Here is a 24,777-nt window from a genome sequence, read left to right as displayed (position 1 = left end):
TTTGAAATAGAACAGATTTATTTGTCACTGATCTAGAATATTAAACTCCAGTGCTATTTAAGGTGAACATCAGAAGAAACTCCTCTCATGCCCAGTGACCAGGGTGCAGAACTGTGTGTGAAGAGCGGCAGCGTTAACTGCAGAGTTCGAAACCAACAGTCACTTCTGAACTTGCCTCTGCATTCAGAAACTGTGATGGTTAGCTCACACTGGCAGCAGATAAGTAATATCTCCCTGCGATCAATTCTCTGGCAATTCAAGTCAGATGTTGGTCACAGTGAATCCCTCGCACAATTGATGCAGATGAAGAACTGATCTCCAGTGATCAAATGCCGGTTCGAGTGGATTTCGCTGAGTTACACCAGAAAGCTTCATTTCAGACACAAAGCACGTTTCCAGCTAGAGTGAGATACTTCTTCATCCCCAAAGATCAACAAAAGATGTACTGGTGTTACAAAGGGAATATCTGGTCACTCATTAAATATCTGGACAGAGACAGCAAATCTGATGTGTTGTTGTGTTTGAGATTCCCGTAAGCAAATTCTTTGCCATTTCTAACCTGCAAAAAGATTTACAAAAGACATCAATGGGTGAAGGACAGCATTTCAGATGAGATCATTTTAGTCTCAATGGTGAACTCTGACATCACACTGTTACAGTGAGGTTCAACCCAAGTTGGAGGAACAACTCCATCTTCTAACTGGGCTCGAATCTCAGGCAGCCAGACTGATAATCAAATTATCTTCATATCTTTAGTGCACCCCCCCCCCACCCCACACACACACACAGGGATCATTCCCTCTGTGATAACCTTGTCCATTCATCCTTCCCAGCACTTATCTGTGCAAGCAGCCCATTCACTTCCATTCAGAGCCTCAGACAGTCCTTCCAGGTCAGGCGAGAATCTGCTGGGATTATCTATTGTGTCTAGTGCTCCCAATGCAGCCTCCCTACATTGTGAGACTACTCTGAAATTATGGGACAGCTTTGTTGAGTATCGCTGCTCCATCCACCAAAAGCAGAACTTCCCGGTGGCCAAACATATTAATTTCAGATTCCTGTTCCCATTCCCGTGCCAAGATGAGGCCGCGCTCAGGGTGGAGGAGCAACACCTTATATTCTGCCTGGTAGCCTCCAACCTGATGGTATGAATATTGATTTCTACTTCCAGTAAAAAATATCCCCCCCCCCAACCCCTCTTCTTCTATTCACCACTCTCGCCTCTTTCCTCTTTTCACCTCTCTATCACCTGGATACCCTCCTCCTTCCTTTTCTCCTATGTTCCACTCTCCTCTCCTATCAGATTGCTTCTTTCACACCCACATGGCTTCACCTATCACCTTCTAGCTATACTCCCTCCCCTCCCCCCAACTATTTATTCTGGCGTCTCCCCCCTTGATTTTCAGTCTTTAAGAAAAGTCTCAGCCTGAGGTGTCGACTGTTTATTCGTTTCCATAGATGCTGCTTAACCTGCTGAGTTCCTCCAGCATTTTGTGTATGTTACTCTGGATTTCCCAGCAACTGCAGAATCTCCAGTGTTTATCAAATTCTTTGTCTTCCTGTGTATCAGAATGGGCAATTTCTACCCATCTTCAATTGATGACTTAAGCTCAGTTTGATGAAAGGGCAAAATTACTGTCACTGTGAGTTAACGAGAACTGTGGGGGGGGCAAAATTGAAAAGGGTGATGAATACTCTACTGAAAGTGTCATATTTCAATGTATCCGGAATAAGGTACATGACCTTGTAGCGCAGTTTGAGATTGGCAGGTATGATGTTGTAGGCATCGTGAGTCGTGGCTGAAAGAAGAATATAGTTGGGAACTTAACATCCAGTGTTACACATTGTATCAAATGAACAGGCAGATAGCAAGAGGGGGTGGCATGAGTCTGTTCATAAAAAATGAAATCAAATCTTTAGAAAAAGGTGACATAGGATTGGAAGAGTTAGGAAACTGCAAGAGTAAAAGAAAACGAACAGGAACCAGGACGTGGGCTACAAATTATAATTATTAAGGCACCTGTTAGTCTTGCGAGACCATGGATCTTGCCTGGAAAGTCTTCACTCTCCAGGGCGCAGGCCTGGGCAAGGTTGTATGGAAGACCAGCAATTGCCCATGTTGCAAGTCTCCCCTCTCCAATGACACCAATGTTGTCCAAGGGAAGGGCATTAGGACCCATACAGCTTGGCATCAGTGTCGTCACAGAGCAATGTGTGATTAAGTGCCCTGCTCAAGGACACAACACGTTCCCTCGGCTGGGGCTCGAACTCAAGACCTTCAGGTCGCTAGTCCAATGCCTTAACCACTTGGCCACGTACCCACTCAAATTATAATGCAAGATAGAAAACACGTGTAAAAAGAGCAATGTTGTGATTGTCATGGGGGAATTTCAATATGCAGGTCAATTAGGAAAATTAGATTGGTGCTGGATCTGAAAGAGAGGGAATTTGTAGAATGCCTACGCGATGTTTTCTGAGAGCAGCTTCTGGTAGAGCCCACTAGGGGAATCTCATTTGTGGATTGGGTGTTATGTAATGACCCAGATTTGATTGGGAAGCTTAGGTAAGCGAGCCAAATAGGAGCCAGTGATCATAATGTGTTAGAATTCACCCTGCACTTTGAGAGGGAGAAGTTAAAATCAGATGTACCATTATTACAGTGGAGTAAAGGGATTAGCAGAGGAATGAGAGGGAGGAGCTGATCAAAGTTGATTGGAAGAGGACATAAGCAGTGAAGATGGCAGAACAGCAATGGCTGGAGTTTCTGTGAGCAATTTGTAAGATGCAGGATAGATGCATCCCAAAGATGAAGTATTTAAAAGGGACAATGAGGTAACTATGGTTGATAAGGGAAGTCAAAGACAGCATAAAAGCAAAAGAGAAGGCATATAATATCGCAAAAATAGTGGAAAGGTAGAAGACTGGGAAACTTAAGAATCAACAGAAGACAACAAAAAAAGTTGTACACAGAAAAAAGAAGAAATATGAAGGTAAGCTAGTCAATAATTTAAAAGAGGATACAGAAAGTTGTTTTCAGATGTATAAGGAGTAAAAGACAACAGCAGATATGGACCACTGGAAAATGATGCTGGAGAGGTAGTATTGGGGTCAAAATAATGGCAGAGGAACCTGATCAGTGTTTTGCATCAGTCTTCACTGTGGAAAAAACTAGCCACACGCCTGAAATGCAAGAGTGTCGGGGCAGAAGTATTGTTTTTATTACAAAGGAGCTTGGGAAGCTGAAAAGTCTGAAAGTCGATAGATCACCTGGATTAGATAGACTACAGCCCACAGTTCTGTAAGAGGTAGCTGAAGAGATTGTGGAGGCATTAGTAATGATCCTTCAAGAATCACTAGATTCTGGAATGGTTCCAGAGAACTGGAAAATTGCAAATGTCACTCCACTCTTTAAGAAGGGAGAAAGGCAGAAGAAAGGAAATTGTAGGCCAATTAGTCTTAGTGGTTGGGAAGATGTTGAAGTCTATTATTAAGAATGAGGCTTTGGGGTACTTGAAGGCACATGACAAATTAGGCCAGTTAGCCTGACTTCAGTGGTTGGAAAGATGTTGGGAGTTGATTATTAAGGATGTGGTTTCAAGGTACTTAGAAGCACATGACAAAATAGGCCAAAGCCATTATGGTTTCCTTAAGAGTTAATCTTGCCTGACAAATCTGTTGGAATTCATTAATGTGTGCTGCAGAGGTCGATGTTGGGACCGCTTCTTTTTGTGTTATGTTAATGATTTGGATGACAGAATTGATGGCTTAGTGGCCAAGTTTGCAATCAATATAAAGATAGGTAGAAGGGCAGGAAGTGTTGATGGAAGCAGGGTGTCTGCAGAAGGACATAGACAGATTGAGAGAATGGGCAGATGGAATATAGTGTAGGGATGTGCATGGTCATGTACTTTGGCAGAAGGAATAAAGGCATACATTATTTTCTAAATGGGGAGAAAATTTAAAAACTGGAGGTGCAGAGGGATGAGCAGGATTCCCTAAAGGTTAACTTGCAGGTTGAGTCAGTGCAATGTGGTGAAGGCAAATGCAATGTAAGCATTCATTTTGAGAGAACTAAAATACAAAAGCAAGAATGTAATGCTGACACTTTATAAACCACTGGTGAGGCTTCACTTGGAGTATTGTGAGCAGTTTTGAACCCTTATCTAAGAAGAGATGTGCTGGCAATGGAGAGGATCTAGAAGAATTGGGGGGGGGGGGTCAGGGGGAAGGAACCTCATTGCAATCTATGAAACATTGGAAGCCCCATATAGTCTGGTTGTGGAGAAGATGTTTCCTATAGTGGGGGCGTCTAGAACCCAAGAGCACAGCCTCAGAATTGAAATGTATCCATTTAGAACAGAGATGAGGAGGAATATTTTCTTTAACCAGAGGGTGACGAATGTGTGGAATTTATTGCCACAGACAGTTGTGCAGACCAAGTCATTAAGTATATTTAAGGTGGGCGTTAATAAGTTCTTGATTAATGAGGGTGTCAAAGGTTACGGAGAATGGGGCTGAGAGGGATAATAAATCAGCCATGATAGAATAGCAGAGCAGACTGGATGGGCCGAACAGCTTAGTTCTGTTTCTATGTCTTACGGACCCTCTTCATCAGTATTATTTTAAGTTTTGGCCACGTCTCACAGCGCTACAAAGAGCACATGGCTGGTCCTGCGGACTTTCTCATTACTCTGACCCCTTGCCCCCTCAGGTGATTGATGGTGGTGAACTCATCAATGGCAACACCAATGAATATGAAGGGGAGGGAAGAAGTCTTTCTCACTGGAGTGTAGCACTTTATAAGACCATAAGATATAGGAGCAGCATTAGGATATCTGATCCATTGAGTCTGCTCCACCATTTCATAATGGCTGATCCATTTTCCCCTCAGCCACAAACTCTTGCCTTCTCCCCATATCCCTTCATACCCTAACCAATCAGCCTCCGCCTTAAATATACAAAAAGACTTGGCCTCTACAGCTGCTGGTGGCAACGAATTCCACAGATTTACCACTCTGACTGATGAAAATCCTCCCCACTTCCATTCTAAGAGAACACCTCTTTATTTTATGTCCTCTGGTCTTAGACGCTCCCACCGTTGGAAACCTCCTCTCCACATCCACTCTATCAAGACTTTACACCGTTCGATAGGTTTCAATGAGGTCACCCCTTATTTTTCTGAATTCTAGTGAATACAGGCCTAGAACCATCAAATGCTCTTCATATGACAAGCCAATCAATCCTGGAATCATTTTTGTGAATCTCCTTTGAACCCTCTCCAGTTTCAGCACATCTTTTCTTAAGATAAGGGGCCCAAAATTGCTCACAATACTCTAAGTGAGGCTTCACCAGTGTTTTATAAAGATTCAACATTACATCCTTGTTTTTATATTCTAGTCCTCTTGAAAAGAATGCCTACATTGTATTTGCCTTCCACACCACAGACTCAACCTGCAAATTAACCTTTAGAGAATCCTGCACAAGGACTCCCAAGTCTTTTTGCACCTCAGCTTTTTGTATTTTCTCTCCATTTAAAAAATAGTCAACCCTTTCATTTCCTATACCAAAGTGCATGACTGTACACTTTCCGACACTTTTTTCCATCTGCCATTTCTTGGCCCACTCTCCCATTCTGTCTAAGTCTTTCTGCAGATACCATGTTTCCTCAAAACTATCTGCCCCTCTACCTATTTTCATATCATCTGCAAACTTTGCAACAAAGCTATCATCCAAGTCATTGACATTTAATGTAAAAATAATCGGTCCCAACACAGACCCCTGTGGAACACCAGTAATCACTGGCAGCCAACCATGAAAGTGCCCTTTATTCCCACTCTTTGTCTCCTGCCAATCAGCCACTGCTTTATCCATGCTAGAATCTTTCCTGTAATGCCATCGGCTCATAATTTGTTAAGCATCCTCATGCATGGCACCTTGTCAAAGGCCTTCTGAAAATCCAGTGATGTGAAAGCTACAGGTCATTTGTTACCCAGGACAAAGGTGATTGATATCATTATGTACAAAGAGAGAATGGGACAACACATGTCCTCACAGGTACGAAGGTCCAGAACTTGAGGAGGTAGAACAAACAACACACACAAAATGCTGGAGGTACTCAGCAGGTCACGCAGCATCTATGGAAAGAGTACAGTTGACGTTTCAGGCCCAGTCACCACGAAGGGTTTTGGCCCGAAATGTCGACTATTTACTCTTCTCCATAGATACTTCTTAGCCTGCTGAGTTCCTCCAACATTTCGTGTGTGTTGTTTGGATTTCCAGCATCTGCAGATTTTCACGTTAGTGGAGGTAGAACAAAGGTGATTTTTATCAAGAACTAAAGCTGATGGGAGGATTCTTTTTATTTTCTCATGCAACAGTAATTGACTGCTTCATGACTAGAAGGTAGACTCATCATTAAAGATTTACTCGGAACTATTTTTGCTCCGAACGTGAAACACGTCTCTCCGCCACGGTTCGAAATGTTCCGGCAGCCTCACTCATCAGCAGAAAGCTCCCCGAGGCCCGGGCACAGAACGTGGAGCTGAGAGAGAGAGGGGAAGGACCGGAAATGTTCCAAGTTTGCAGAGCTACGGCATGTCCGGGCTCACGTTATGTGTCCCTCAGTTGCTGGTGCTAACGAAACCCCCGCACCGAGCTCCGCTACTAACTGCTGCCGATTCACGAGAGCGCATGCGCAATTTTCTGTGCCCTTTAATTTATTCCTGTGCATTTGATCGCAAACATGAGAAAATCTGTAGATGCTGGAAATCCAAAGCAACACACACAAAATGCTGGAGGAACTCAGCAGGGCAGGTAGAATCTATGGAAAAGTGTACAGTCGACGTTTCGGGCTGAGTCATTTTGAGTGTGTTGCTGTGCCCCTGAAGGCGAATTCTGAAGCGCAGGCGTTTCTGGGTAAGCAGGGTGCCATTAGAATTGTGTGCAAGCACCGCTTCCAAGCCACGTGCCTCGAAAATAGTTACTGTTTTTAAGCAGAAATCTCTGCAGCTACTTTAAAGCAACAAACTCCCGCAAACAATATGTAATTAATATCAACTGACATTCTATGTGTCAAAGTCCAAGAAATGAAATGTTGATATAAAACACGAGATATTCCGCAGATACTGAGAATATACGCACAAAGCGCTGGGGGAACACAGCAGATCAGGAGGCATCTAAGCAGGGGACTAAACTCTCAAGGCATTGTGAAGGGTATTGGTCCGAAATGTTATCTTCATAGATGCTGCCTGGCCTGCTGAGTTCCTTCAGTCAATTAGTTTCCAAATGTTGCTGATCTTTCATTTGTAGTCACATCTTCTGGTCTGATTCCCTCCTCCTCCTAACCCCCTTCACATTCTGGATTTTTAAGAAAATTTATGACCCTGCTCCATGGAAGATATACCCACTATTCTGCTGCTACGCTTTAGAGGGGAGTGGTTTATTGTAATAACCCAGCTGTATGAGCCACAGCCCTTCGAAACCAGTAAAAAGGACTTAAATAGTTGGAAAGACCAGGGAAGAATGAGTTTAATCGCCCATGATGCCTTGAGGAATGAGGATTATTTGGGGGAAAAAACAGTTAATCCGTTTTCTACTGTAACCTGCAAAAAATCATAGAGAAGATTCAAGGTAAACCTCTTCATCTGCAGTGTGATGACCAGTTGTAACCTGTCATCACAGGGAGAGCGAGGGGTGAACAGCAGGGATGGATTTAAAAGCACTGATGTGGAAGAGGAACACAAGCAGGTACCAGTTTATCCAAGTGGCCTCTCTACTGTACATTTGGCATGCAACCGAGACAGTAAGCACCTGAGACACATGATTCAAAATAGAACTGACTTATTTGTCACAGATCCACAATATTAAACACCAGTCTAATTTCATGGTAACATCATCAGAACAAACCCCTCCAATGCTCAGCTATTAGGGCAGAATTTCAGATGGTGACAAGAAAGCATACAATAGCAAAATAGATCAGCTGGTTGAGTATCGAACAACAACCTTGCACTCAGTGTAAAAGAATTGATTGTAGACTTCAGAAAGGGTAAGATAAGGGAACACACACCATTCCTCATCAACGGATCAGAAGTAGAAAGGGTGAGCAATTTCAAGTTCCTGGGTGTCAACATCTCTGAGAATCTAGCCTGGGCCCAACATAACAATGCAGTTACAAAAAAGGCACAGCAGCGGCTATATTTCATTAGGAATTTAAGGAGATTTGGTATGTCAGCAAAGAGACTTGTGAATTTCTACAGAAGTGTTGTGGAGATTCTAACTGGCTGCATCACTGTCTGGTATGGGGCGGGAAGAGTGCACTTCACAGGATCAAGATATGCTGCAGAATAAACTCAGTCTGGTATGGAGAGGGGGAATTGTACAGGATCGAAATAAGCTGCAGAATAAACTCAGTCAGCTCCATCATGGGCACTAGCCTCCCCAGCATCCAGGCCATCAAGGAGCAATGCCTCAAAAAGGCAGCTTCAATCATTTAGGACCCCCATCATCCAGCACATGACCTCTTCTCGTTGCTACCATTAGGTAGCCTAAAGGCACACACATAATGATCCAGGAACAGCTCATTCCCCTCTGCCATCAGATTTCTGAATGGACATTGAACCCATCAACGCTACCTCATTAATTTGTTTTTTCCCTTTATGGACTATTTATTTAATTTACCTTTTTAAATATATACATACATTTCTTACTGTAAGTTGCAGCTTTTATTTTTATGTATTGCAATGTACTGTTGCCATATTACAACAAATGCCAGTGACATCAAACCTGATTCTCTGATTCTGAATTTGATTCATTCCAGAGTATGATGATCAGCAGAATCTGACATTAACGGTCCTTCATGAACTTGCAACTGGATTCTGTGACTGGTGGTTAAAAAAAAACATATATTTTATTTGAACTTCCTCCCTGAAGTGAAGTTGCTGGTGTTTCAGCAGGGGGATGATTGAGTAAATCTCTTTGCTCACTCAGGACAGAGGTATTGCCTCTGCTTATTGTTAACTCACTGGAGCCTCACAAGCTGGGATAACTGAATGAATCTCTTCCCACTCTATGGCTGTGAAGAGCTACTCCCCTGCATTATATGGTTGGTGTTTCAGTAGCTCAGGTGACTGAATGAATCTCATCCCACACTTGGATTGGATGAATGGTCACTCCCCAGGGTAAACTCTCTGCTGTTTCTGCAGATCGGATGCTTGGACAAATCTCTTCCTACACATGGGGCAAGTGAACAGTCTCTCCTCCGGTGTGAACTTGCTGGTGCATCTGCAGGTGCAGTGGCCTAGTGAATCCCTGACAAAATGAGAGCCAGTGAATGACATCTCACTGCTACCAACTCTACAGTGATTTATCAGGTCAGATCACTGAAGTGTATATGTATTCTGGTTCTCTTTGCTACGACTGGTGTGACGTCTTCTCAAGGATCTCCTCCTCCATATTCATGGATCGGTGCCATTCAGATGCTGGTGAACTGACAAGACAGCAGAAGTAACAAGCTGTTGTGTTTGAGATCCCCATACACAAATCTCTTGCCTTTTCTACCTTGTAAAAATTTAACAAAGGACAAAAATGGGCGAAAGCCATTTCAGCAAAGATAACTTTAGTCTCAATGGTAACCCCTGATATTGCACTGTTACGGTGAGGAATTTGGAGGAAAAACACCTCATTTTCTAACTGGACACAGTTCAGACATCCAGGAACAACATCAAATTCTCTGTCTTCCTGTCTGTATCAGAATGGATCATCTCTGCCCTTCATCAATCTGTGACTTGGCTCAGTTTGCCTCCCTCCATTAGTTTTACATTCTGGGTATATCCCATAGACCTACTAAGAGTACATTGTACTTACATAGCAGGTTCTGGAGACTTTCTGATTATTGTGACCCTCCTGGCATTTGAAGGTGGTAAACTCAGAGCCAGCAATGCTATTAACCTCAAGAGTAGGAGATTTGGTTTTCTCAGTGTGGCACTTTCGTGGTGTGAATGCTGCTGATCACTTGTTACCCAGTACATTATTATGTTCCAAGAGAGAATAGAAGAGAAACATGGTGTCAGTGGTGGACAGTCAGAACCACAGGATGTTGAACAGAGGTGACTTCCTAAACGAGCAAAGGTTTCTTAAGGATTTTGTCGATATCCATTCCTCTCCATAGAAGCTGCCTCAACTTTTGAGTTCCTCTGGTGTTGTGTGTGTGGCTGGAATAAGTGGGTCATTTTCAGACTGGAAAGAGGCAACTTTTATAGTACCCCAGGGATTGGTTCTAGTCACAGAGGTTCACTGTTTGATGACCAGGGGGGAACGGGATGCGAGATGTCTAAGTCCACTGTTGACACAGAAACAGAGGAAGGAAATCATTGTGATTCTGTATCAAGAAAACAGACGGCACTTGGCCTTTACTGCACAGGGAGTGGAGTTTAGGAATGGGGCAGTGTAGTTACCATTGTACACGGTGTTGGTGAGGCCACTCATGCTTTTAATCCCTGACCTAAAAGAAACAATAAGAGTGACATTGGAGGCAGTCCTGAGGAGATTCACCACGGAAATTCCTGGGATGTTTGATCAGCAGAGGTGAGGCAATTTGGGCACGAATTTAGAATATATTCACATACGATCCTGAGGGGAATTGATCGAGCATCCCTCCATCAGTGAGAGAGCCATGGACAGGGATCGATTGCTGCTAAATAAAGGGTCAGTCATTCCAAACAGAGGCGTGTGGAAAGTTCTGCAATTCTGTCCGAGTGTATGATCTCTGGGATTCTCTGTTCCAGTTGGAGGAGAGGCCAGGTGACTGGGTATATTTGAGGTTGGAGATAGATAAAAGTTTAAGGGAGCAAGGAACTGAGGGGTAGGGGAACAGGCACAAGAGCTGGGATCACTGTAGATTAACCCCAATCTTGCTATATAACCATAAAACTGTGCGGTATACAAGCAGAATTTGGTTATTCAGCCCATCAAGTTTGCTCCACTATTCTATCTTGGCTGATTTATTATCCCTCTCAACCCAATTCTCCTGCCTTCTCCCCATAACCTTTGATGCCCTCACTAATCAAAAACCTATCCACCTCTGCTTTCATATACCCAATGATTTGGCTTTCACAGCTGCCTGTGGCACTGACTTCCACACATTCACCACTTTTCTGGCCTAAAGGAATTCCTCCTCATTCCTGTTCTAATGGGATGTCTCTCTATTCTGAGGCTTTGCCCTGTGATCCGAGATTCCCTCACTATAGGAAACACCCTCTCCACATCCACTTTCAATATTCGAGATCCACACCCCCCACACCATTCTTCTAAATTCCAAAGTCATTAAACACTCGTCATTCAGTCCTGAAATCATTCTCATGAACCTCCTGTGGACCCTGTCCAATAATGGGACATCTTTTCTTAGATAAGCAGCCCAAACTTGCTCACAATATTCTGAACGCAGTCTGACCGATGCCTTATAAAGCTTCAGCATTACATCCTTGCTTTTACATTCTAGTCCTCTCAGAATAAATGCTAACATTACATTTGTGTCACTTATGGACATATAATCAGTCCATGTATATAAGCCAATCTTATGTAATGTTTTCATTATGCATTTACATGTTTTCATGGTGCATTAGATATGGAGCAACAATCATTTCACTCTCTTTTTACACTTGTTTACTGAAGAATGACAATAAACAGTCTTGAAACTTGAATCTTCTGGTCCCCTTGAAATGAGAAGTGCCTTTGCAGCTTTGTTTTCTGGATTTTTCCCCCATTTAGAAAATAGCCTTTGATTTTCTTTCTTTAGTCCATATAGGCCAGGTGACCTAAGTTCACCCGTTATTTCTTGCCCCCCATTAGTACCTCTCCAGTATCATTTTCAAATGGACTGACATCCATTCTCATCTCTCTTTTGCTCTTTATATTTCTGAAAAAAAATTTGGTATCCTTCTTTATAGGAGGGGTGATTGATAAGTTCGTGGCCTACGGTCGAAGGAGTCAATTTTAGAAAACCTAGCACATTTATTTTTCAATATAGTCCCCTCCTACATTTACACACCTAGTCCAGCGGTCGTGGAGCATACCACCAGAAAGTGTCCACAGATGGGTGATTGATAAGTTCGTGGCCTAAGGTAGAAGGAGGTGAGTTATACAGCTTTCTTTATATGCACATGCAGGTCAACTCTTTGAGTGATTATGCAGAAAGTTTGAAGTTAATAACTCAGCTCCTTCTACCTTAGGCCACAAACTTATCAATCACCCCTGCTGGTCCAAGATCCGTATGCTCCACGACTGCCAGATTAAGTGTGTAAATGTAGGAGGGAATTATGTTGAAAAATAAATGTGCTAGGTTTTCTAAAATTGACTCCTTCTACCTTAGGCCACAAACTTATCAATCACCCCGTGTATTATTGGCTAGCATCTTTTCTCTCTCTTATGTTTTTTTCAGTTGACTTCTGTTGCTTCTCAATCCTCTAACTTCCCACTAATTTTTGCTCTATTATATGCCCTCTCTTTGGCATTTATGTTGGTTTTGACTTATCTTGTTAGCCACAGTTGTGTCATATTGCCTTTAGAATACTTCTCACTATTTGGGATGTGTACATCCTATGCTTTCCTAATTGCTTCCAGAAATTCCAGTCACTGCTGCTCTGCCATCATCCATGCCAGTGTTCTTTTCCTATCAATTTTGGCCAACTCCTCTCTCATGCCTCTCTAATTCCCTTTACTCCACTGTAGTAATGATACATCTAACTTTAGCTCCTTCCCAAATTGCAGGGTAAATTCAGTCATATTATGATCAATTCCCCCTAAGGGTTCCTTTACGTTAAGCTCTCTAATCAATTCTGGTTCATTGCACAACACCCAATCCAGAAAGCTGATCCCATAGTGGGCTCAACTACGAGCTGCTTCAAAAAGCCATCTCGTAGGCATTCTACAAATTCCCCCTCTTAGGATCTAGCACCAACCTGATTTTTCTCAAACTGCCTGCATACTGAAGTCCCCCATGACTATTGTAACATTACCTTTTTGCCATGCAATTTTTATCTTCTGTTTTAGTTTGTAGAACACATCTTTACTACTGTTTGGGGATCTGTATATAACTCACATCAGGGTTTTTTTTAAACCCTTGCAGTTCCTTAGTTCTACCCATATTGATTCAACACCTTCCAACCCTACATCACCTCTTTCTAATTAATGATGTGATTTCTTTATTTTTACCAACAGAGCCATCCAGCCTCCTCTGCCTACCTGCTTGTCCTTTTGGTACAATTTGTAGCCTTGGATGTTAAGCTCCCAGCTATAATCTTCTTTCAGCCGTGATTCAGTGATATCCACAATGTCTGACATGCCAATCTGTAACTGTGCTACAAGTTCACTTACCTTATTCCATGTACTGTGCACATTCAAAAATAAAACCATCATTCCTGTATTCACTCTTTTTGATTTTGTCCACTTTACGGTTGACTGCAAATTCTCCCTGTCACAGGCCTCTCATTGCTGGCAGTGTCACTGTACACTGCCTCTATTTGTAAACCAACTACCTCATCTTCAGCACTATCACTCCAGTTCCCTTCCTCCTGCCAAGTTAGTTCAAACGCTCCCACACTTTCATAAAGAAAGAAACTAGCCAATAATATAAAAGAGGATACCAAAAGTTTCTTCAGATATATAAAGTGTAAAAGAGAGGCAAGAGTAAATATTGGATTACTGGAAACTGATGTTGAAGAGGTAATAATGGGCAACAAGGAACAGGTGGATGAATTGAATCAGTATTTTGGATTAGTCTATGCAAATATTATTCCACTCTTTAAGAAGGAAGGAAGGCAGCAGAAAGAAAATTATAGACCAGTTAGCCTGACCTCAGTGGTTGGGAAGATGTTAGAATCAATTGTTAAGGATGAGGTGGAGTACTTGGTGACACAGGACAAGATAGGACAAAGTCAGCACTGAAAATCCTGCCTGATGAACCTGTTGGAATTCCTTGAGGAGATTGCAAGTAGGATAGATAAGGGGGATGCAGTGGATGTTGTATATTTGAACTTTCAGAAGGCCTTTGACAAGGTGTCACACATGAGGCTGCTCACCAAGTTACCGATAGTATTACAGGAAAGTTACTAACGTGGTGAGAGCATTGGCTGATTGGTAGGAGGCAGCGAATTGAAATAAAAGGATCCTTTTCTGGTTGGCTGCCAGTGACTAGTGGTGTTCCGCTAGTTGGGACCACTTCTTTTTATGCTGTATATAAATGATTTAGATGATGGAATAGATGGCTTTGTTGCCAAGTTTGCACTTGATACAAGGATTGGTGGAGGGAAAGGTACTGTTGAGGAAACAGGTAGGATGTAGAAGGACTTAGATAGATTAGGAGAATGGCCAAGAAAGTGGCAAATGGAATACAATGTTGGAAAATGCATGGTCATGCACTTTGGTAGTAGAAATAAATGTGCAGACCATTTTCTAAACGGAACTAAATCCGGGAATCTGAGATGCAGAAGGACTTGGGAATCCTTGTGCAGAACACCCTGAAGGTTAACTTGCAGGTTGAATTGGTGGTGAGGAAAGCAAATGCCATGTTAGTGTTCATTTCAAGAGGACTAGAATACAGGAGCAAGGACGTGATGCTGAGGATTTATAAGGCACTGGTGAAGCCTCATCTTGAGTATTGTGAACAGTTTTTGGCCCCTCATCTTAGAAAAGATGTGCTGGCATTGGAGAAGGTCCAGAGGAGGTTCACAAGGATGATTCCAGGAATGAAAGGGTTATCATATGAGGAATGTTTGATGGCTCTGGGTCTGTACTCGCTAGAATTCGGAAGGATGAGGGGAAGCTCATTGAAATCTTGTGGATATTGAAAGGCCTAGACAGAGTAGATGTGGAAAGGATGTTTCTCATGGTGGGAGAGTCTAGAACAAGAGGGCACAGACTCAGGATAGAGGGGCACCTTTTCAAAACAGAGATGCGGAAAAATTATTTTAGCCAAAGGGTGGTGAGTTTGTTGCCACATACAGCTGTGGAGGCCAGGTCGTTGGGCATATTAAAGGCAGAGATTGTTAAGTTCTTGATTGGACATGGCATCAAAGGTTATGGGGAGAAGGCCAGGAACTGGAGTTGTGGAGATCAAAAAAAAGGATCAGCCATGATTGAATGGCGGAGCAGACTCAATGGGCCAGATGGCCAAATTCTGCTCCTATGTCTTCTGGTCTTCACTGTGGAAGTCACTAGCCATATGCTTGAATTTTGAGAGTGCTGAAGCAGAAGCGAGTGAAGTTGCATTACTACTAGTGAGAAGATGCTTGGGGAACTGCAAGGCCTGAAGGTAGATAAGTCACCTGGACTAGATGGTCTACATCCCAGGACTCTGAAAAAGGTGACTGAAGAGATTGTGGAGGCATTAGCAATGATCTTTCAGGAATCAGTCGATTCTGCCATGGTTCGAGAGGAATAGAAAATTGCAAATGTCACTCCACTCTTCAAGAAGGAAGAGAGGCAGAAGAAAGTAAATTACAGGCCAGTTAGTCTGACCTCAGTGGTTGGGAAGATGTTGGAGTCATTTATTAAGGATGAGGTCTCAGGGTACTTGGATGCACTTGATAAAATAGGCTTTAGTCGGCATGGTTTCCTCAAGGGAAAATCAGGCCTGACAAATCTGTTGGAATTCTTTGAAGAAATAACAAGCAGGATAGACAAAGGAGAATCAGCTGATGTTGTATACTTGGATTTTCGGAAAGCCTTTGACAAGGTGTCACACATGAGGCTGCTTAACAAGCTAAGAGCGCATTTCTTAGCACAGATAAAGCAGTGGCAGAGTGGCAGGAGGCAAAGAGTGGGAATGAAGGGGGCCTTTTCTAGCTGGCTCTGGAATGGTTCTGGAAGACTAAAAAATTACAAATGTCACTTCACTCTTCAAGAGGGAGAGAGGCAGAAGAAAGGAAATTATAGGCCAGTTAGCATAACCTCAGTGGTTGGGAAGATGTTGGAATTGTTTGTTAAGGATGTGGCTTCAGGGTACGTTGAGGTACTTGGATTTTCGGAAGGCCTTTGATAACTGCTTAACAAGTTAAGAGCCCATGGTATTACTGGAAAGGTAACAACATGGATAGAACATTGGATGTTGGACAGGAGGCAAATAGTGGGAATAAAAGGCCTTTTCTGGTTGACTGACAATCTAGTGATGCTCCTCAGGGATCTGTGTTGGGACTACTTCTTTTTGCATTATGTGTCGATGATTGAAATGATGGTTCTGTGGCCAGGTTTCTGGACAATACAAAGATACATAGAGGGGCAGGTAGTTATGAGGAAGCAGAGCGGCTACAGAACAAATAAGACAGATTAGGAGAAGGAGCAAAGTGGTATATGGAATACAGCATCAGGAAGTATATGGTCATGCACTTTCGTAGAAGAAATAAAGTGTAGACTATTTTCTAAATGGAGAGAAAATACAAGAAACTGAGGTCCAAAGAGACTTGGAGGTCCCTGTGCGGGATTCCCTGAAGGTTAACTTGCAGGTTAAATCTGTGGTGGGGAAAGCAAATGCGATGTTAGCATTCCTTTCAAGGGGCCTAGAATATAGAAGTAAGGATGCAATGATGAGGCTTTATAAAGCACTGGTGAGGTCTCACTTGGATTATTGAGAGTAGTTTTGGTCCCTTATCTAAGAAAAGATGTGCTGACATTGGAAAGGGTTCAAAGAAGTTCACAAAAATGGTTCCAGGATTGAAAGGCTTATCATATGAAGAGTGTTTGATGGCTCTGGTCCTGTACTCACTGGAATTCAGAAGAATGAAAGGGGATCTCATTGAAATCCACTGAGTGTTGAAAGGGTTTGATAGAGTGGGTATAGAGAGGATATTTCTTATGGTGCGAGAATCTAAGACCAGAGGACACAGTTTCAGAATAAAGGAATGTACATTTTGAACAGAGAGAGGAGAAGGAATTTTTTTCAGCCAGAGAGTGGTGAATCTGTGGAATTTGTTGCCACGGACAGCAGTGGTGGCCAAGTAAGCGGGTATATTTAAGCCAGAGGTTGATAGATGTTTGATTAGTCAGGGTACAAAATGATATGGGGAGGGAGTTGGGGCTGAAAGGGTAATGGATCAGCTTTGATAAAATGGCAGAGCAAAATAGTTGGGCCAAATTGCCTAATTTTGCACCCATAAGTTATGGTCTTATAATCCAATTTGAGAGGTCATGGAGATGGAGGGGTCTGAAAATTCTTCCCCCTTAAAATGTGAGCTGGCCCTACTCCTTGTACTCTGACCAACTATACAGCTTGTCCACCAATCCCAGCATGGGATGGGGCAGGTGGAGGGACCTCCTACAGTAGCCCTCACCAAGAAATAAATATAGTGCAGTTGAATATGTGGTTTAGGAGCTGGTGCAGGAGCGAGGGCTTCAGGTACATGTATTGCTGACTCCTTTCAAGGCCAAGTGGGACCTGTATCAGAGGGACGGGTTGCACCTAAACTCGAGGAGAAACAACATCCTTGCAGGAAGATTCCCTGGTGCTGTTTCTGGTTGGCGGAGTTTAGAGTGTGAGGGAGTTGGAAAGGTTCTGGATACAAACAGCAGATGCAGGGATTGTCTGGAAGGTAGAGGTTACTCCAGGGATAGGTTCAGGAACATGATGGTGCAAGGAAGTTTATTTCAGTCCAAGGACAGGGATTGGGATAAGGGTAGCAGGCAAAGTCATGGGAAAAGTAGCCGTGCCAGAAACAGGAGATGGGTAGGGGGAAGGGAGCATCCCAGAGATGGGGGATAAGGAGGGGAAAGATGGTGCCCCAGAGACAGGGGATGGGGAGAGCGAAGGGAGCATCCCAGAGATGGGGCTGTGTAGGAGGGAAGGGGGTATTGCTGAGATGGGGTGTGGAGGGCATCCCAGATACATGGGGAAGGACTGATGGTACTGAGCCAAAGACAGGGTGTGTGGGGGGGGGGGGGGGGGAGGCATCCTGGAAATGGAGAGGGAGTGGTTGTCCCAAGAGCGGGTGCTCCAGTAAACAGGAGGGGGCCAATCCTGAGACGTGACCGGGGGCAGGAATTGGGGCAAGAGGAGGAGAAAGGGGAGGTGTCGTCCCAGAGACACGAAGTGTGTATGAAGAGTCCCAGAAGGGGGGCATCACTCGGATGACAGTGGGGATATCAGGAACGAAGATGGGGGTTGGGGTTGGTTCAGTTGCAGAGACTGGAAGGCTGGGGGTGGGGGAGTACTGGAATGGGGGTGTGGGGTAGAGGGTGTGTCTCAGAGTCAGGTTGGAAAATGTGTCAAGGATAGGTGGAGGGTGGAGGGTGAAGGGGTGATTGACAGTGGTGAACTCAGTAATGGCAATACCCATTAATGTCAAGGGTAGGTGATTCGACTTTCTCGCTGGAAGTTGTTGGTGTGTGGAATTTTTGTGGTGTGAATGCTGTATGTCAATTGTTACCCAAGACAGAAGTGTTTATTATCATAATACACTCAGACAAGTGAGAAGAAACTGTGTTCTCACTTGGTAGAAGGATCCAGAACTAGATGATGTTCAACAGAGTCCATCTGTTAAAGAACCAAAAGCGATGAAAATAGTTTATTTATCCCTTTCAGCTCTAAATGGTATTTAATTCACTGCAAGTTGGGCCTAGGTCTTTCTTTTAGGCCTCTTTCAACTATTCCTATTATCTGCTGAGGTATGGACATCAGCTGGTTCTGGACATTGGACCTGATCTCAAAGTTCCACTTCAATTGGTAGAAAATTGCTTATCTACTTATAGACACATTATAAGTAACTGGGAACTATATGTTTTGCCCGAGTCCCAGATCCTTGGATTTAGATAGAAAGATCCCAGCTGTGCCTGCTTTTCCACGGATGCTGCCCGACCTGCTGAGTTCCTACACTGTGTGTGTTGTAGATTTACTCGGTACTTGAGACAAGAGTTTGAAATTGAATGATTGATTTGTCAGAGATCCAGAATATTAAACTCTAGTGCTATTGAAGGTGAACCTCAGCAGAAACTCCTCCCAGTCCCAGTGACCAGGGTGCAGAACTGGATGTGAATAATTGCAAAGCTTGACACCAACAATCACTCGTGAACTTGCCTCTGGATTCAGCAACTGTGATGGTTAAAAACCCAGCATGCAGCTTATTTAAGTGTTTTCCCCAGTGTGAACTTGGTAGTGTGCCTTAAGGTTGGACGACCGAGAGAATCCCTTCCCACATTCAGAGCAGGTGAACGGCCTCCCCCTGGTGTGAACTCACTGGTGTCGCTGTAGGTGGGATGACTGAGTAAACACCTTCCCACGGAAATGATAGGATCTTTTAAGACTCTTGGATAGGTACATGGAGCTTTAAAAAAAACAGAGGACTATGCGTAACCCTAGGTAATTTCTAAGGTAAGGACATGTTCGGCACAGCTTTATGGGCTGAAGGGCCTGTATTGTGCTGTAGGTTTTCTATGTTTTTCTACCTCACAATTATCTGGGTTAAACTCCACCCGACACTCTTTGTCCATATCTGCAACTGATCTCTAACACACTGCCAGTCTTCTACACTATCTACAACTCTACCAATCTTGGTGTCATCCAAAAACTTAGTAACCCATCCTTCTACATTTTCATCCGAGTCATTTATATACATCACAGACAGCAAAGGTGACAGCACAAATCCCTGTGAGACATCAGTAATTACAGACCTCCAGTTTGAAAATGTCCCTTGAACCACTACTTCTATGCACAAGCCAGTTCTGGATCCAAACAGCCAATTCACCACAGTCCCCATGCATCTTAATCTTCTGGATGAGCCTCCCATGAGGGACTTTGTCAAATGCATATAGACCATGTCCACTACCCTACCCTCATCAATCTCTCTCGTCACCTTGTCAAAAAACTCAGTCAAGTGGATTTCCAAATGCTCATTTACCCCATCCCTAAGAACATTCTCCAGCAATTTCCCTGCAATTGATGTGAGACTCAACAGTCCATAGTTCCCAGGATTTTCCCTTATTTCCTTCTTAAACAGAGGTACAACATTAGTGAATTGGCAGTCCTCTGGAACCTCACCTGTGCTAGAGAGGACTGAAAGATACTGGTTGAGGAAATGTTGACTGTTTATTTATTTCCATAGAGGCTGCCTGACCTGCTGAGTTCCTCCAGCATTTTGTGTGTGTTGCTCTGGATTTCCAGCATCTGCAGACATTCTAGTGTTCATCAAATTCACTGACTTTTTTTTTTGTCTGTATCCAAAAAATGAAGACCATATTAACAGACAGAAAGATGAGCACGTACACTAAAAACAGAATACTGCAGTGCTACATTTATTCTATCCTGACTTATGGAACTGAATGCTGGACCATTTCTCCAGCAATGGAAGAGAGACTAGAAGCAGCTGAATTATTGTTCTACAGGAGAATGTTAAAAATATAATGGACCACACACACATCAAATGAAGAAGTTCTCAGAAGAGCCCAAGCAGTTCGATCACTCATACCAACAATAAGAGAAAGACAACTCAGATTCCTAGGACACATCATGTGGAAAGATGAACTAGAAGAACTCATACTCTCTGAAAAGATTGACGGGAGTAAACCTAGAGGAAGACCTTGGCTTATGTACATCAAAAGCATAGCCAGGTGGCTACACACCGAGGAAATGGAAGCATCCAAAGATGAGGGATAGATCTATATGGAAAACCGTGGTCACCAACGTCCACATCGGATATGGTACCTAGACAGACAGACAGTATCCAAAGAGGCCATTTCTGCCCATTTTCAATCTGCAACTTTAGCTCTATTTAATGTTGGGGCAAAATTGCAGTCAAAGTGAAACAGGGGACCAAAATCGAAAGTGGCGATGAATACAGGATTGAAGGTGTTATATTTCAATGTACACAGTATGTGGATTAGGTTAGATGATTTCGTAGTGCAGTTGGAGATTGACAGGCCTGATGTTGTAGGCATCGCTGGGTCATGGCTGAAAGAAGATCATAGTTGGCAGCTTAATATCCAAGGATACACGTTGTATCAAAAGGGCAGACAGGGGTGGCTGTTTTGTCAAAAAGTTAAATCAAATCATTAGAAAGAGGTGACATAGGATCAGAATTCATGTAGAATCATTACAGGTAGAGTTAAGAAAATGCAAGACTAAAAAGACTCTGATGCGAGTTATATACAGGCTTCTGGAGAGAAACCAGGATGTGGGCTACAAATTATAATGCAAGCAAATGAATGTAAAAGGAGCAATGTTGCAATTGTCATGGGGGATTTCAATATGCAGGTCGATTGGGAAAATTAGGTTGGTGCTGGATTCGAAAGAGGGGGAATTTGTAGAATGTCTACGAGATGGTTTTTGAGAGCAGCTTCTGGTAGAGCCCACAAGGGGAATCGCATTTGTGGATTGGGTGTTATGTAATGACCCAGATTTGATTGGGAAGCTTAGGTAAGCAAACCAAGTAGGAGCCAGTGATCATAATGTGATAGAATTCACCCTGCAGTTTGGGAGGGAGAAGATAAAGTCAGATGCTCAGTATTACAGTGAAGTAATGGGAATTGCAGAGGCATGAGAGAGGAGGCAGCCAAAGTTGGTTGTAAGGGAACACTAGCAGGGACAATGATAGAAGAGCAATAGCTGCAGTTTCTGGGAGCAATTCAGAAGGTGCAGGATAGATGCATCCCAAATTGAAGTATTCTAAAGGTAGGATGAGGCAACTTTGGTTGACAAGGGAAGTCAAAGACAGCATAAAAGCAAAAGAGAGGGCATATAATATAGCAAAAACGCCACTGGGAAGGTAGAAGACTGGGAAGTTTTTAAGAACTAACAGAGGCAACTAAAAAAAAAGCCATAAAGGGGAATAAAAAGAGAAATATGAAGATGAGCTAGTCAATAATATGAAAGATGATACAAAGTTTTTTTCAGATATATAAACAGTAAATGAGTGACGAGAGTGGATATTGGACTGCTGGAAAATGACGCTGGAGAGGTAGCAATGGCGAACAACATAACAGCAGAGGAGCTTAACTATTTCATGGCAGTCTTCACTGTGGATGAAGCTAGCCAAATGCCAGAAATGAGTGTGTCGGGGGGGGGGGGGGGGCAGAAGTGAGTGCCATTGTTATTACTAAAGAGAACATGCCTGGGAAGCTGAAAAGTCTGAATGTACACAAGTCACCTGGACCAGGTGGACTACAGCCCGGGTTCTGAAAAAGGTGGTTGAAGTAACTGTGGAGGCATTAGTAATGATCTTTCAAGAAGCAATGGATTCTGGCATAGAAATATCGAAAATAGGTGCAGGAGTAGGCCATTCGGCCCTTCGAGCCTGCACCGCCATTCAGTATGATCATGGCTGATCATCCAACTCAGAACCCTGTACCTGCCTTCTCTCCATACCCCCTGATCCCTTTAGCCACAAGGGCCATATCTAACTCCCTCTTAAATATAGCCAATGAACTGGCCTCAACTGTTTCCCGTGGCAGAGAATTCCACAGATTCACCACCCTCTGCGTGAAGAAGTTTTTCCTAATCTCGGTCCTAAAAGGCTTCCCCTTTATCCTCAGAGGACTGGTAAATTGCAAGTGTCATTCCACTATTCAAGGGAGAGAAGAAGAAGAAAGGAAATTAGAGGCCAATTAGTCTGACCACAGTGGTTGGGAAGACATTGGGAATTATTATTAAGAATGAGGTTTTGGGGTACTTGAAGGCACATGATAAAATAGGCCAAAGTCATCAAGGGGATACCTTGCCTGATAAATCTACTGGAATACTTTGAGGAAAGTATGGTAGGATAGACAAAGGAGTCAATGTATGCTGTTTATTTGGATTTTCAGAAAGCCCTTCACAAGGATTCACACACGAGGCTGCTAAACACAAGAAGCAGCCATGGTATTGCAGGAGAGACACCAGCACGGATAGAAGGTTTGGTGACTGGCAGGAGGCAAACAGTGGGAATAAAGGGGGCCTTTTCTGGCTGGCTACCAGCGACTAGTGGTGTTCCAGATGGGTCTATGTTGAGACCTCTTTTTACATGATATGGCCAAGCTGGCAGATGATATGAAGATAGCTGTGGGCGGGGGTTGACAGGTAGTGCTGAGAAAGCAGGGTGTCTGCAGATTGGGAGAATAGGCAAAGAAGTGGTGGATGGAATAGAGTTGGGAAGTAATGGTCATGCACTTTGGTAGAAGAAATAGAAGTATAGACTATTTTCTAAACAGTGAGAAAATTCAAAAATCAGAGGTGCAAAGGAACTTGGGAGTCCTCGTGCAGGATTTTCTAGAAGTTAATTTGCAGGTTGAGTCAGTGGTAAGGAAGGCAAATGCAATGTGAGCATTCATTTTGAGAAGATTAGGATACAAAAGCAAGGATGTTATGCTGAGGCATTGGTCAGACTGCATCCGGATATTCTGAGCAGTTTTGGACCCTCAACTAATAAAAGATGTGCTGGCATTGGAGAGCGTCCAGGGGTGTTTCATGAGAATTATCTCAGGAATGAAGGGGTTAAAATGCATGAGGAGATTTTGATGGCTCTATACCTGTACTTCCTGGAGTTTAGAACAATGAAGAGCGATCCCATTGCATCCTTTTGAATACTGAAAGGCCTCCATACAGTGGATGTGGAGAGGATGTTCCCTATGGGGGGGGGGGGGGGGGAAAGAGTCTGGACCAGAGGGCTGTACCTCAAAATTGAAATATATCCATTTAGAACAGAGATAGGAAAATATCCTTTAACAGAAGGTGATGAATTTGTGGAATTCATTGCCACAGACAGTTGAGGAGGCCAAGTCATTAAGGTGGAGATTAATGGGTAATGGGTTCCTGATTAATTACTCCAACACCCCCCCCCAACCCAGGTGATTTACAGTGGTGAACTCATTAACAGCAATGACAATGAATATGCAGGGGAGGGCAGAAGTCTTCCTCATTGGAGAGTGGCACATTTGTAACATGAAAGCTACAGGTCACTTGTCACCCAGGACACAGGTGTTTGATATTATGTACCCAGAGAGAATGGAACAAGACATGTTCTTGCTGGTAGAAAGGTCCAGAACAAGAGGAGGTTGAACGAAGCTGATTTTCTCAAGAACTAAAGCTGATGGAAGGTTTTGCTTTCCCTCCCCTACCCCATTCAGCACTAATTGACATTTTCATTGACTAGAAGGTTGATTCTTCATCAACAATTAACCTGGAACTATGTTTTGTTCCGAGTTCCTAATGCTTGGAGTTCGAGACCTGGAACTCGGCAGTGTCTGAGAGGTCTATCCGCTCTGTACCAGTACTGACGGGAAAAGCCCTAGTAGTGTTACCTATGGCTGCTCCTTTACCCAGAAATCCCCACGAACGAGAGACCCATCTATCCGTCGTGGACCCAGCGATACGCATGCGTCACAAAATGGCGCTAGCACCTTCGCACAACAACAGTAAGCTCTCAGGGGCCCGGGTACAGAGTGTGGGTCCAAAAGAGAGGGAAACGAACCGGACTGTCCTGGGGTGCGCTGCCACGTTGTGTCCGGATCTCACAACAATTGTCCTTCAGTCGCGGTGAAGACGCCGGTGACAAGAAACCCCACCCAGAGTCTGCTCCTACCTGCGGTCGATCCTCTGGAGCCTGTTGTCAACCGAACGCATGCGCGATTTTTTGCTATCTTTACGCCTGCGCATTTGATAGCTGGGTCACTGACGGCGAATTCTAAGTCCTCGAGGTTTCTGGGTAGGCAAAGTCCCATTGAAAGTGTTTGTAAGCATCGCTTCTAGTCATATGCTTCAAAAATAGTCGCCGTTTTTACGTAGAAAAAAATAGCAGCTATATTAACGCAACAAACTCCCACAAGCAA

The 24,777-nt window shown here is 43.5% G+C and overlaps 1 long non-coding RNA gene across 1 annotated transcript; it reads right to left on the bottom strand.

The window, feature by feature from the left end:
- LOC140205462 (uncharacterized) lies at positions 1–24,571 on the bottom strand. The gene is made up of 2 exons (XR_011887848.1): positions 24,531–24,571; positions 1–559 (listed from the first exon to the last, which is right to left on the bottom strand). It is a non-coding gene; the product is annotated as an uncharacterized lncRNA (long non-coding RNA).
- Positions 24,572–24,777: the final 206 nt, after the last annotated feature.

Source organism: Mobula birostris, chromosome 11 (assembly GCF_030028105.1).
Source record: "Mobula birostris isolate sMobBir1 chromosome 11, sMobBir1.hap1, whole genome shotgun sequence".
Lineage (NCBI taxonomy): Eukaryota > Metazoa > Chordata > Chondrichthyes > Myliobatiformes > Myliobatidae > Mobula > Mobula birostris.
Note: the sequence above shows the minus strand (reverse complement) of the source record. Positions and strands in the feature narration are given on the sequence as shown.